This window comes from Aythya fuligula, chromosome 6 (assembly GCF_009819795.1).
Source record: "Aythya fuligula isolate bAytFul2 chromosome 6, bAytFul2.pri, whole genome shotgun sequence".
Taxonomy (NCBI): domain Eukaryota; kingdom Metazoa; phylum Chordata; class Aves; order Anseriformes; family Anatidae; genus Aythya; species Aythya fuligula.
In genome coordinates this window covers 39057191-39071086 of record NC_045564.1, presented here as the reverse complement: position 1 = coordinate 39071086, position 13896 = coordinate 39057191, and the positions used below count along the sequence as shown (strand labels likewise).

Below are 13896 nucleotides of genomic sequence, written 5' to 3'. Positions count from 1 at the left end.
AATTCCCACCCATTTATTACTGTCCCAAGCCCGGTAGGGACAGAATGTGTTGTGGAAAGGCACCCTGTTTCATCTTGCCAACACAAAGAGCTGCATAGCGTACTGATTCTTCTGATTTCTTATTCCATTAGCTAATAGTAGGCCTTGTCAAATACTTGCTTAAACTCTTATATCAATTTTGGGATCAACAACAAACAAGTACTGTTTCTCTTTATTCATCTTCTTCAGGATGTGACTTGAAAGTAAGATATCTTTTTCTTTTCATTCTTAGCATCATCTGGAAGACACTGATTCCATTATGTTTGCAAATCTTATAAAGAGTCTAATGGCATCTTTTCCTTCTGAATCTTCCTTTTTTTTTTTTTTTTTTTTTTTTTTTTCCTGAGCCTTAAATCTGATCTCTTAAAAGGATTGTACTTGTTTTCCAGCTTTTTAGACATGCTGCTTAGTTAACGGGTATTTGCTGGTTATTTTGCTGCTTATGTGCTCCTTCAGTCTTCCAAGTCGTGAATATGTTTTTCTGCTTCATTTAATCTATCCCGAGCTTAATCCAACTTGGAGGTTTTTTTTTTTTTTTATTTTGCAGATGTTCAGTCCTTGCAGAAGCACTGTTGTGACAATCTTTAATTTTAGTGATTGTTTCACTGTTTGCAAGATTGCCTAGGTTTTCTCATTTGATGTAACCACACAGGAACTGTGTCTGTGGTTAAAAAGTGGGAACTGTTGACACAGAAGGCTTGCTCCTTAGAAATGTGGGATTATAAACATAATATCGCTCACAAAAACAGTGTTGTCTTTGTATTTTTTTTTTTCTGGAACCTGTTTATCTGTAATCTCTTACAGATGCTGAAATTACACAGGTTTGGAAGAAAATAACTGGAGGAGAGAGTAATGCTCATGGCAGGCTAACTGAACAAATGAGCAGCTGTTTAGCATTCACAAGGGAAATCATTTAGATGTGTGGGTTTTTCCCCCCCATCATTAAAACCTACAATTTGATTTCAAAAGTTACTGCGAGCCATTGTGTTGATGTCACAGCAACTCAGTCAATCATGATACAATTGACTTCGGGTAATTTGTAAACTGTAATTTCATTTGGTTTAAAAAGCAGTAAATGTTCCCATGCTTTTTTTGTTACTGAAATGGGGCAGCTAATAGAAGAAGTATTTCTGAAGAAGTAGTGGAGTGACATTCTGCTGTATCAGTGCGAATTTTTACAAAAATACCATTTCAGATGGTGGCATATAAAATTATTGCTCTATCAGTAAAGATTTCACCCTTCCTGTTTAAAAATAATTTTTTAAAAATGGGGAAAACTGGATGCTACTGGTTTATTTATTTGAATTTCTGGCTTTTTTTTTCCCCCCTCTTTCATGGCTTTGCAGAATCTAGAATCAAATGTTCGTACCTGATGCTCAGCGTGAGCACCAAGCTGCTCAGTGCACAGCCCTGTCAGTTTGGCTGCAGCAGAAAGGGACAGTGCTGGCCTGTCACGATGCCTCTCCAGCTTTCCTTGCGCCAGCAGACAAGACTGTGCAACTATGCAGTGAGCTAGCACAAAAAATTGATCCAGTTTTCCCAGAAACGTCCCCACAACATAGATTTTTTTTTTCAATTTCCTGATCCAGCTCACTGCTCTTGCCTTTAATGCCCACACTGCACTATCTGCACACAGCCATATGCAGAGGGACGGGGACCTGCCCTTTGGCAGTGATGCAGGATGTTCTGCCCTGGGCATCTCCTTCAGCAAAAGTGAGCTGTGAGGAACACCAGAGTGCTGGACCACAGTATGAACACAGTTGTGGAGTTGATTCAGGTTTAGGAAACGTAACCTTTCCTTGGCAAGACAAAAGACTCCTGTATGAATATACTGACCGGCTCGCAGCCCGGCCGTGGGTGGTTCTGATGGCGCTGTGGGGAGCAGCGCGCAGCAGTGGGCAGCGGGGAAGTGCCTGGTGAAGGGACGTGCTCATGTAAGCTTTGCTGCTGGAGCTGGGGGACTGGGCTTCATCACACGTGCACTGGGAACTCAGGGCTGCTTGTGATGGAGCAGCAGCTCAGCCACAGCCAACAGAAGATGCGGCTGGGGGGGCGAGGAGAAGCTGGGAGGTGTCTGGTAAAGGAAATGATTAGGAGCCTCAGTTCTCTGCATTTTCATGTCCCAAGCTTGTCAGTAATTTCTGTGGAAACTAGCAACCTATTAAAAAAAAAAAAAAAAAAAAAAAAAAAAAGGAAAACCAAAAAACCAACTCCGGAGAGCTGAGTTCCCAATGTCTGCCCAAGGACAGGTGAAGGCCTGCGAAGATACTTTGCAGTTCATGCTGACTGCAGTGATTCTCAAGCTGGTCAAGATAGAACAAGGCTGTATTTGTGGCCTGGAAAAAATGTTGAGAAATTTACCAAACTGTAATCTGCTTTGTCAATCCAGGGATGTAGAATTTCAAGCAAATGTAGAGATCCTCACGAATAAAGGGGTAGCAAAATATACATACACAAAAAGATTTATTTTTGTTTATGGACTCTACTTTTCCCAGGGTTGTAGATAAGAACCTTTCTGAAAAACATGTTTGTTTGTTTGTTTGTTTGTGTGATATCTGACAACATTATGCATTAATATAAAGCGAGGGTGTGCCAAGTGCTTCCCTGCACATAACTCTGCAAATTTGGCATAGCAGAAATGGCAGAAGCTGCACAATGCGTTTCCGATCTTTCTGACAAAATATCCTGCAGTGGCTTCTAAATCACATGGATTATCTGTCCCTCTGTCTTGCTGTCTCTTAGGCTGCAGACAAATCTACTTCTCTGGCCTGAGCTATCCTAGTGTCAGGCAAAGATCTGCTAGGCTAGGTAAAGGTAAGGAGATGCCGTCTGGTGCCAGCGCTAACTTGTAAGGTCCTGTGTCTTCTCCCTCCTCCCCGCAATGGCTCTTAGCCCTGTTTGTGTCCTCACCTTTGGCTTGGCTTGTGAAGCAGACTGTTAAACATGGAGAGGGCTGCTGCTGAACTGCGTGTGAGTATGGCCATAAATGTGTGAATCATCACAGCTGAGAGAGCTGTGGTTTCTGTTAGCGTACAACAAGAAAAAGTATCTCTGCCTAAGGAGGAGTGGGACTTAATCAAACACCATATGTTCTTGCTGTACCCTTACTCGCTGTTTGAACTAAGCCAGTTGGCTTCTACCTGAAGTCATTTAAGAAATGTTTACAGAGATTGGTCTGCAGCAGAGCTGTGGGGAGGAAGACTCCAGCAGTGGGTCAGTGAACTTTTCCATATTTCTTTTTTCTTAAGTTAAAAATAGCAGTAACAAAGCTAGCATGAAAATGGAGTAGGTGGAAATTCTTAAACTTTAAATACTCCACAAAAGGCAAGAGCAAAGACAGGAGCATGTGGCAAAAGGTGAGGACAGCTTAAAATCACCTGTTTTGTTCTGTAAAACAAAGAATTGGACTCCTGTTTCCTTCCCGACAATCTGGGCTTTAGGTAATTAATGAAAGTAAAACCATCATGACTCTGAAAATGGTGTCTTTCCAACTGTTCCTGTTGCAGCACTGGAGACAAAATCACATCGGTTGTTTATCTGATGATCAATGGGGCTGTGGATTAATCACAGTACTCCAGATACTTTGGACAGAATTTTTAAATCCAGTCTTCAGTAATTTTTTTCCTGAGTGAATTGATAATTTCTGCATACTTGGTGCTACTTCAGCTGTCTCCTGCTGAACTTCTGCTATTAGTTGGTACTGATTTATTTTAATATCTGATGTCTTACTAAATGTGATGGTACTTACAGGAGACGCTGTTCTGCTACATTTGGTGTATGCTAGCTCTCGTAATTGTGTAGTATCAAGAGCATGTAATATTGATCCACATTTTACAAAACCCGTATTTTGGTGTGTTTAAGTTACACATGCAGCTATGTGCTCTTCTGGATCCAAACTAGAATGACTGTTCTCTTGCAGAGCAGTCTTTAAGAAAAAATCTATGTGCATGGGAAGAAGAATGGCACCAAGACTTTTATATGCAAATGAACAGATTTTTCTTTTCTTGCATGATTTGGAATGATCTGTATGGATAACATGACTCTGTTTTGAAATATCTTTCAAATGGTGGAAATTGAAAACTTCAATGTTTTGATACAGGTTCAATTTGAAGTGCTGTGCCTCGCCCCGCTCTGGCAGCCAACTGTTGGAGTGTGTCTTGCTAAATTACCAAGGCGATTATTTTTTATATTTTTTTTTAATCACAAAGTTAAGTGTTCTAGTTGTATAAAAGGACAAAAGGTTTGTTTTCTTCGTTTTAGCACTTAGAAGGCAGGTTAAACTTTGGACAAGGAGCATCACTTTGTTAGTGCTCTTAGGGAAAGAAATCCTAAGCAGGAAGGTTACTTTTTCTTTGAAGTTCTCTGTGCTGTTTCACATCTTTGTTCATATGACTCAAATGTTTTCTGGCTAAAGACAAAAATAAGACTATATCAGTTCCATGTGGGTGGCTGAAATGCTTGTTTCCAAAACTGATGGGTCTTAAGAGATAATGAAACTGCAATATTTTGTTTCGCTAATTTCCGTCTCTTTATAGTGCCTCAAATGCTGCTTTGACTTTATTTTTCATTAATAGAAAAAAGGTGTCAGGCAGTGCCAAGACACTGTGTGGTAGTGCTGGGAACGATGATGACAGTTTTCTATTGCAGTGTCTCTACTTCTGTTGTGCTAAATGAGTAATGCGGATTTACATGTTGCATGTGAAGAATGGCAGAGCTGTGGAGTGGTGAGCTGTTCGCATTGCAAACACCCTGCTTTGCAACGCGGGTACTGAATGAGCAGACATGCCTTGTGAGTCGGGTCAGTTCTACTCTACCTGTACTGTGCTGTTGTGCCCCGAATAATGGAGAGCAGCGCAGGCTACTATTAGGGGCAGATAAACTCGCATCTTCCAATAAATCTTTAAATGCGTCAAAGCATATGGTTTAATTTTTAACGCTTTTAAATAATCCACTTTCAATTAAGCTTTGAAATGGACAGGTGTGCTGTCTGCAGCTGGCTGACTTGGTGCACTTGGTCTGTACATGTTAAACAACAAAACAACACTGCAAAATGCCACCTGGCGTGCTTGATTGCAAGCTGCCCGGCAGGCATACATGACTTCATTTCCTACCCTTCCTATGTCCCTTGTCAACTTTTAAAAATTTGACTTCCTCTTACAGGATTGTTGTTGTCTCCTTCCCTCCCCCCTGGTCCCATGAAGTGTTCCTTAAGTTTATTTTATCTTGGATTTATTACTTAAAATAGTCCAAGAAATAAAAGGGAAATAGTGTGGATATTCAAAAAGCTGGCCAGCTAAGTTTTTTTTTTTTTTTTTTTTTTTTTGTCTTACAGTGTCACAGAGCATTCCAACAGGCTGCTTGCTTTAAATGTTGGTCAAATTGATCTTTCTGTTCTGCACTGTTTTACTTAATGAGGAGGCAATGAGATTGTATCATAGGCAAGTATTAGAACTGCAGGTTCCCAGAAGAGACGCGCTCCTCTCTGTCAGTTTCATACAGATCCACAATTCTTTCCTTAGGGAATGAGGATTTGAATGATAGTCAAACTCTGGGACTTCTCTAGCGGCTGTTTTGACGCTGAATGATAAGAGCATTATCCTGTGTGCTTTTTTCCTGGGGAAGTGATCAACTGCTGCAAAATCGTTAAGATTAAAACGTTGTGAATGGGTGCCGTTTTCAGGTAGGTAGCTCAACTAGCAGAAGAGAATGGGTCTGATTTAAGGATAAAGATGGTTATTTTTGGTTTTTACTCCATCCTGTACAATAAGAGTGATTCTCTGCCTCTTTTCCCTAACACTAATTGGGATCAGAGAGTTCAAATGCCTGCATGCTACCATTCCTCACCTTTGAATGGAAACATGCAGAAGCCAAGCAATGTCGGCGTGTTTTTTCTGGATTTTAAGAGATCACCAGGCATTTGAAAGAGAGAGCACTGAAATCAAGGGACTTGTGTTTGTTTTTTTCCTGAATTTGTAAGGAAACATCTGTCCTAGCCCATAACTGCAGTTCCCATCGACTGCCGAAGTTTTAAATGAAGTCAGCGTTTTGCTTCTGGGTCTTATTTTTAACTGTGTATGCTGACTGGGAATGGACTTGAAATACTAATACCTGTTGTTGCGAAGTGAAGCAGCCTTCATTCACACAAAATGTGTACCTATTAAAATGTTACTGATTACGCCGTTAAATTGTGTTTTGTGTCAAGTTGATACAGCTTCCTCTTATTGGCTGTTACGGTTAATAACATGACTGATTTAAAACCTGCTTAAAATGTTTTGTTCTAAGTAGCATGTGCAGATCAGGAAATGCCAGCCCCACGATAATTTTGCTTTTCTGTTGATTAGCAGTACATTAGCTGATAAGAAAAATTGACATTCATGGTCTGAACCTGCAAAGACTTCTGTGTGTAAATGGCATGTTGAATTGAGGTGGTGAAATCTCAGTTTCTTTAAAGTTAGTGGTTAAATTCTCTGGGAGTATTCACGCTTGTGGAGTTGGGACCTTAGCTGCGTATGAATCATCACGAATAGCAGCATGTGCAGGCTTTGCTTGCTCCAGAAGTGCTGACTAACATTTGTGGAGTTTAATTTCTATTTAAATGAAAGAGAGCAGGATCTTGTCTTAATGCTTGCTATTCCCATATTTAAAAATATGCTTAAGTCATGTACTTTAGGTACAAGCGAGTATTTGCATTACGATAAGAATGTGCTTAAGTGCTCAGTTGAATTGGAGGCATAATCCCTCTCTTAGAGGACATATTCATATTCTCTTAGAGAGTTCTGAATTGTAGTGAAATACTAAATTATCAACCAGAACAGAAACGGAGCATTGGTAAACCCTGTGCTTCATACTGTTACTAAAAGGTTTAGTCATGGCTGGTTGTAGACATGGCTGATTTAGCAGGCTTGGGGAACAGTTTTCTGTGTACCGATGGCTTCTTTTCAATGTCTCTTTCATCTTTTGTACTTTTTGTTTCTAAGATGCATCAAGGCTTCCAGCCTAGAGGCTGTATTGAAGTTAGAACAAAGCCTGGAAGCAGGGCATCTGAATTCAAGCTTAGATGAACTTTTATAGCATTGAAGAGGTTTTTAGATGTATATGCATTAAAACAGAAATAAATGTAACTTGCACTGCTTTTATCATTTTCCTTGGTATATTTTCTAGTTACTGAAGATTAAATACAGGTTTAAACAGATCCTACCCTTTTGGAAATAATTTTAATATATTCATTTGCAGTGTTTTAGTGGTCATAACATTGAATTTGTGATATCAGAAAGTAATTCCTGCTGAAAGTCTGAGATCAAATACAACGGTATGACATCATTACAGAAGAGAGGAATGGATAGGTTGCAAGCGAATGAGCTCTTATTTAATCAAACAGTAAAATTACAGAAAAATCATCAGCATTATGATTTTTTTGGTTGGTTGTTGTGTTGTTTGCTTTTTTTTTTTTTTTTTTTTTGCATAACTTCTGTTCCCTCAGACATACTGTCCTTGTTTCTAACCAAAGGAATGGAAGCCAATGCGAGTATGTGAAGTTTTGTTAAACAGAAACATCTCAGTAGAGAGATGTTGGCAATCGGTCTAAGGGATAAATAAAAGCAGAGGGGTAGCTGTGCTGCTGCTAGGGTTACTGGTGTCCATGGTTAGTTTTCAAAAAGGACGTAGTTCCTTTTGTTAGGAGAAGCTTGTCATCCGTGAGACGCTTTGAGAACATAATCTGAGCTGGCTGGTGCTCGTGGCTCCTGACCAGCCCTTTCACTCGCACCTCGACAGGGCACCAGCTCCACATCCACTTAGGGCACCTCTCTGCTGTGCAGGTGGCAGAGCACTGGCACGGCTGCCCAGGGGCGCGTGTAATCTCCCTTCTTGGAGATCCCCACAAGCCTCCTGGGTGTGCTCCCAAGCGCCCTGCTCTGGGTGCCCCTGCTTGTGCCAGCTGGGCCGGGTGTGCCCAGGGGTCCCTGCCGACCTCAGCCGTCGGGCATCCAGGCAGTGCTCGGGCACCTCAGCTGCTCTGCTTTTAGCCCATCCTTGCGTGATCTCGAAAACAAATCTGCACTTGAACTTCATTGCCTCTAAGGTACTTGGAGACAAGCTTGCCCTTGACTGTAGGCTGTGGGGCACGCTGCAGATGACAGCCCAAGGAGAGGAAGGCATTGGCTTGTGCCAACTGCTGGCTTGGGGTCGAGCTCGCACCCCTCTGGGGCAGGAGCGTGGCACCCTGGGCTGGCCAGCGCCGTGGGCTGCAGTGATGTGGTTGCTAAATAGAGCCGCACAGCCACCCGGGCATCTTCCCAGCAGGACACTGTTAGGTGACACGTGCTTTCTGTGATAGCATTCGCCATTTGTAGGTACCCCTCAGGATGGGTTTGCTAGCGCAGCGTGCCCTGCCTGTTTGGTCAAAGCCTATGGGCGCTGCAAGCAAAGTCAGTGCCTCCTAGAGCTGCTGCCCCGGGGCACTGCTGCAGTTCTGCTTCTGTTTCATCACTGACCGAGGGCGGAGCTGAGAAAGGCAACCCAGATGGACTGTTTATTTATTTATTTATTTGAAATTGGAGTTACTGGATGAAGTGTTTTCCATTAAATACTCACAATATATCTCATTTCAGTTTAGGGTGTTTGGTGTGAGCAGTAGGCAGCGCTCCAAAATATTCAGAGAAAACATTAAGGAGTAATGTGTATGGATATGTGGGAGTCCTTATGGCTCAGCGCTTAGGAGACTCTAGAAAAGGCATTAGAAACCTAAGTTTCCTTCCTCCTTTCTGCCTCTTTATCCCTCACCACTGGGATGCAATGTTAAAAGCAAGGGAAGCTTCTTTTCTTGTTTGTGAATGGTACCCAAATTTCCTTGTAGCTCTATTCTGAACAACAGCTAATTTTAAATGGCAAGGTGTCAACCTTTTTGAATCTTTTCTTAATTTTTCTGGTCACAGATAGTTAAAAGATTAACCAAGTTCCTGGATAGTGTTCTTGATCCAAGCTGCGTTTGATGGGTGTTAATAAACCGTTTGCTGAAAAAGCCCACAGAAACAAACCTATTCCCAAAATGAAAATGCTCCCTGACTATTAAAGCAAGAAAGCTTGCTGCCAAGTGGAGTTACTCATGTTCAAAGGAGTACAAATTATTGAGTTAAATACTTTAGAAAAGAAGCGTGTGAATTAGTTATTCTGTCGTAATCTGTGAAGGGGAAAATATTTTTAAGGCACTGAATTCTTACTGAAATCGTGACTTTTACTCTTTAAGTTCTCTAGATTGCCTCTTTTTCATATACCTGTTTTTCAGACAAAATATAAGGAATACTTTACTCATTAGCTCTAACTCATTATCTCTGTTAAGCAGCTGCAAACCTAAAATTAATCACTTTCACCATGAAATGTAAAGTATAGGTAATCTGTAATGTTTACTCAGTGCAAAAGTTGAACTGAAACTTATAGGAGGCTTGCAGGGTAGATGTGGAGCAAGCACCCTGAGAATTAACCCACAGATATGTAATACATTTGTTATCTTTAAAACTGCAAATAATTCAGTGTTGGTAAAGCTGTTATGATGAAAATATACCAAGCCTTACTCTGAAATTATTTGCGTTCCCTTTTAAACACAGACTCCAACTAGACAAAATACTAACATCTCAGAATTTCATGAAGACATTCTTATAAAGGAAGCTACTCTTTTAATGTTAAAAAATAAATTTAAAAAAAATCTGATTGTCACCTAAAGAGCAAAGGAAGAAGTGTGCTTAACAGCACTTCTGGATGTACTAAAACACAAAATCCAGTAGCATTGTTAAAAAGCAAAATGTCCCCTTGAATACGTGCATTGCTTTTGTGAACTAGAGTGGAAATGCAGGGGAAGTAGAAAACGTTTCTGCTATGTGTGATTGTCCATGGCTTATGCTTGTAAGAATGAAAAATGGAAGTAGATTTTGTTCTCTGAAATTGCTGAATCACAGTTCTTTTCACTCGGCTGTGGCGATGGAGATCAGCAGGGATTTCCTCGGACTACTGATGCGACACGACACGACACCGCATGCTGCAAGAATGCTGCCTGACAGCAGCTTGCTTGTATCGATAGAAAGTAGCTCCCCTGTAATACTGATGATTGCAGACAGTAAAACTGCTGACGGAGGCTTAAATGTTCTTTATAAGGACTAACCTAGTGAAAAGAGCCAAGTCAGGGAATCCCTTGGGGTCGGTTGTTTATTTGGTGCCGCTGTACTTGTATGTAGCACTGAGTTCCCTCTCTGACTTAAGCATTGAGAAATTGGGTGCCAAGGACTGCAAGAGCTAGCAGGCAAAGAATAGCTGTCTTGCTTTGTTACAGATCTTTCATTTTGATGTTGTAAGGAACTTTGATGTCTCAGTCTGTAGTTAAAACTATCCCATGCTGTGTTTCCCTTTGTAGATACATTTTGCTGCTTTCAATTTGAGGGATTCTGGCAACTTGGTCAAAGCTGCTGCTGTGACTGGGCTGTTACAAATCTAAAAAGTCAGAATGTTCCACAAAGCACATGCAGACAGTCTGTTTCAGGTCTAATGCAGATTTATTTCTGTTTGCAGAATCTCTGAATATGGTATCCTTGCTGATATCTCTGCTTAAGGAAGTCAACACTACGGTGTAAATATTAGCCACAGCATGCCAAATCTCTGGAGAGAACTTGCTGTCTTTTAAACATTGCTGTTGTTTTGAACAGCTTGCCATTGTTTTAAAATCATGCTGCTGATCTCTGGAGGTCAAATGGCTCTGCCCGACAATGGTCACACTCTTACAGAATCCTTGTGTTGGTACTCACCCTTGTTTTCTCGGTTTTATGCAAACACAGTGTCTATCTGATGGTATTAGAGGAGGCATGGGGCAGTTATTCCTCGCTGTTATGCCAGTATCAATATATGTAGGATTAGAGTAATATCAAGGCAGTGTTGAATATTAGTATCCTCATGAATGAGGCTAGGAATTGTGATGACTTATGATCTTGCTGAGAGAGAAGCGTATGAAAGTCTGTTTTAGACTGGTCAATCAAAGCAGGAGTACCAGGTTTAAAATAAAGAATTTTGGTATATCGTGATGCTTTGCCTTTTTTCTAAAGTCAGGTATGTGGTTAATTTCTTCTTCAAAGGAACAATAAAATTAAGCAAAGAAAAAATGTTCTTGTTTTGTGATTGACACTGAAAGCCTTAAAAAGATGAGTAAAAAACATTTCAAGTTTTCTTATACCTCTTGTAACTATTGAGCTCTTATTATTGTTTTAAGTTTTCCTGTTCAGCTTTAGCTGCCATAAATTCAGTGGAAGAGTGTGTGTCGCATAACTGCTGGAGTTTACAGAAAATGCTGAGTATTACAGAATTTCACAATAAGTTATGCCAGTTTACAGGGTTTCACTTTTTTTTTTTTTTTTTTTTTTTTTTTTTTTTTTTTTTTTAATTAGGGCCCCCTGTTCCCTCTTAACAATTACAGAACTTCATGATGCTGATGTCTACTTGCTCCTCCTCCCAGAAAGAAAATATTGGAGGCTGGAAATCTAAGGAATTATGTTTAATTCAGTACTTCCAGTGTCATAATACACAGATTTCTAAACAACCTCAACGAAATGCTTTTTTTTAATTGATCTGCCTATAGCTTAAAGATTTATGTGTTAGTGGTTGAGCATTTCTTGTTCCAGTTGTATTTCTTCCAAGAAATAAAGATGAGCCTGTGCATAGTTGGTCTTTCTAAGGAGCAGCAGAACAATATGTTTGTTTGGAGGGTAAGGAAGCACCATGTAAACTGTCTTTGTGCATCTCAAAACCAGAAGGTGCAACTCCTGTATGTTACTGGGTTCTTCATATCTTTACCTGGAGGATTTACTGATAGCACAAATGTGATTTTTAAAAACTCAATTCCAACGTATGTACATATGCAGAAGTATGTATGCAGATAGAGAATTATATGTAGATAAGTTGGTGTAGAGATAAAATATTATCATGACAAATAGGCTAACAGGGTTGCTTCTGCTATGGAGAACTACGTTGTTTGTCTGGATGAATTTGGCAGTGTTATATTGTTACAAGTTAAAACCAAATAATTGCTTTAAGGAGGGAAAATCAGATGAACAAAACACGTGTGTCAACTCATTTTATTTGCTTTCTTTTTTCATCGAGGAGTGTGTATACTTTGGGGTAGGACTGTAGATTTATTTGCAGTTGGCTACTGGATTGTAAAGGACACATTAATCTTTCAGAAGGGAAGCAAACTCCCAAATGTATTTTCATATTTGCTTACTTTTAACTGTCTTTAATTCCAGCCTCTGTGGTCAGATGACTCTAGCTTCTGACCAGCTGATACCATCACTTTCTTTCAGAACAAATTTAAAGAGGTTCCATTGTTGTTGATGAATGGTCACACGTGGGTGAAGACAGGTGGCATTTAGACTGAGAATTTTGGCTTAGTGCAAGGGATAGTGTTCAATAACATCGAAGAATTTGAATCAAGAAGCATTGAGAAATGTCACACTTCATCAGTGAGTTCATTATTTTCTTGGTGTGGTCATTGAATATTCAGTTTACAGAACCCGGTGGTCATGATTTCTCTTTGCTTTTTAACTTGCGTTGTTAACTAAACATGTACAGATCAAATATCAAATGCTGGCTTTGAGCCACTGGAATGACAGTGTTTCAGCTACGCTTCACCATTTGCTTGCAGTAATAACGGAACTTCATTCAATGAAACTTGTCCATCTAGATCAGATTTCGACACTTTAGCTGTTTTTGATGATCCTGCAATGCAGAATGCTGTCGGGAGGAACTACAGCCCATGGGAACATACGGAACTATCTTTGGTTGCAGTCTTACAGTTCGGCTTGACTGAAACCAATTGCTTTTTGTCAGTCGTTCTCTTTCAGTTGCTTCTGCTGCTCTTCTTCCCCTTTTTCTTGATGCACTGGGCCATCCTTGGGATTTGCATGGATAAGCAGGTTCAACTCATTAGAACAGCAGAAAAAGAACTCCACAAAACACAAATGAACAGAGTTTGCAGGTCAGCTATTTATCATGCTGCTACCTGCTGTGGGACTGGACAAATGCCTAAGCTGTGCCTAAGCAGGTGGAGTCCTGTGTCTAGGAAACGTGGGAAAGGTCGGGCTGGGAATGAGACAGGGTCTGAGGGGGCACCGGTCAAACGTGAGTCCCCCTCTGGCGTTCCTCAGCTGTTGGCACAGTTCTGCTGAAACACCTTGTGGGCCACCTACTGCATGCATGTATGCTTTGTATGTGAGACCTGTGACGGTGCCCACATGTGTCTAAGTGGAAGAATATTTTTCAGACATTAATGTTGTTTTGTTTTTTAACTTCATTGTAGATCTTGCTCCATCTCAAATGTCAGGTTTATCCCAAGATGCTGTGGATACACGTTTCCTGCTGCCTGTCATGGCTGCTCATGAGGAATTAAGCCCCTGTTGAAACAGCTGGCTTGGGTTGCCAGGTGCTAATGGAGAGGCTTTTAAAGGGAGTATACAGGGATTCACATATAAACCAAAGTGTGTAACTATAAGAAAAGAGATCTCTTCAGCCTTAACTTCTAAAAATCAAAGAGCAGCTAAAAAAACTTATATTTAGGTGAATATGGTAGTTACATTTAGAATAGTACAAGGGAAATTGACCTCCTATTTGACAGCATTGCAGATTCATCAAAGAAATAATACTTTGTTTTCCTTTTATCAGCTTCTAAAGAATGTAAGAGATTTTTTTTTTTTTTAGTACAAAAAAATGAAATCTTCCTTAAAATGAAAGATGAACTTACAGAATTTCTGTCTAATCACTTTTTCAGCAAGGTATTTTCTCTCCTCAGCAAAACTATGCATACTCATTGTATATGTATGTTTAGAT

The 13896-nt window shown here is 40.3% G+C and overlaps 1 protein-coding gene across 3 annotated transcripts in view; it reads left to right on the top strand.

The window, feature by feature from the left end:
* CCDC148 (coiled-coil domain containing 148) overlaps window positions 1–13896 on the top strand; it is a 61842-nt gene that overhangs the window by 1547 nt on the left and 46399 nt on the right. The window contains exon 1 of one of the 3 annotated variants that reach the window (XM_032190036.1): window positions 224–242. The exons of the other annotated variants lie outside the window; for them this stretch is intronic. The gene's annotated coding sequence lies outside the window, so the exon portion shown is untranslated. Of the gene's footprint in view, window positions 1–223; window positions 243–13896 lie in introns of those variants that run through there. 3 annotated transcript variants of the gene reach the window in all.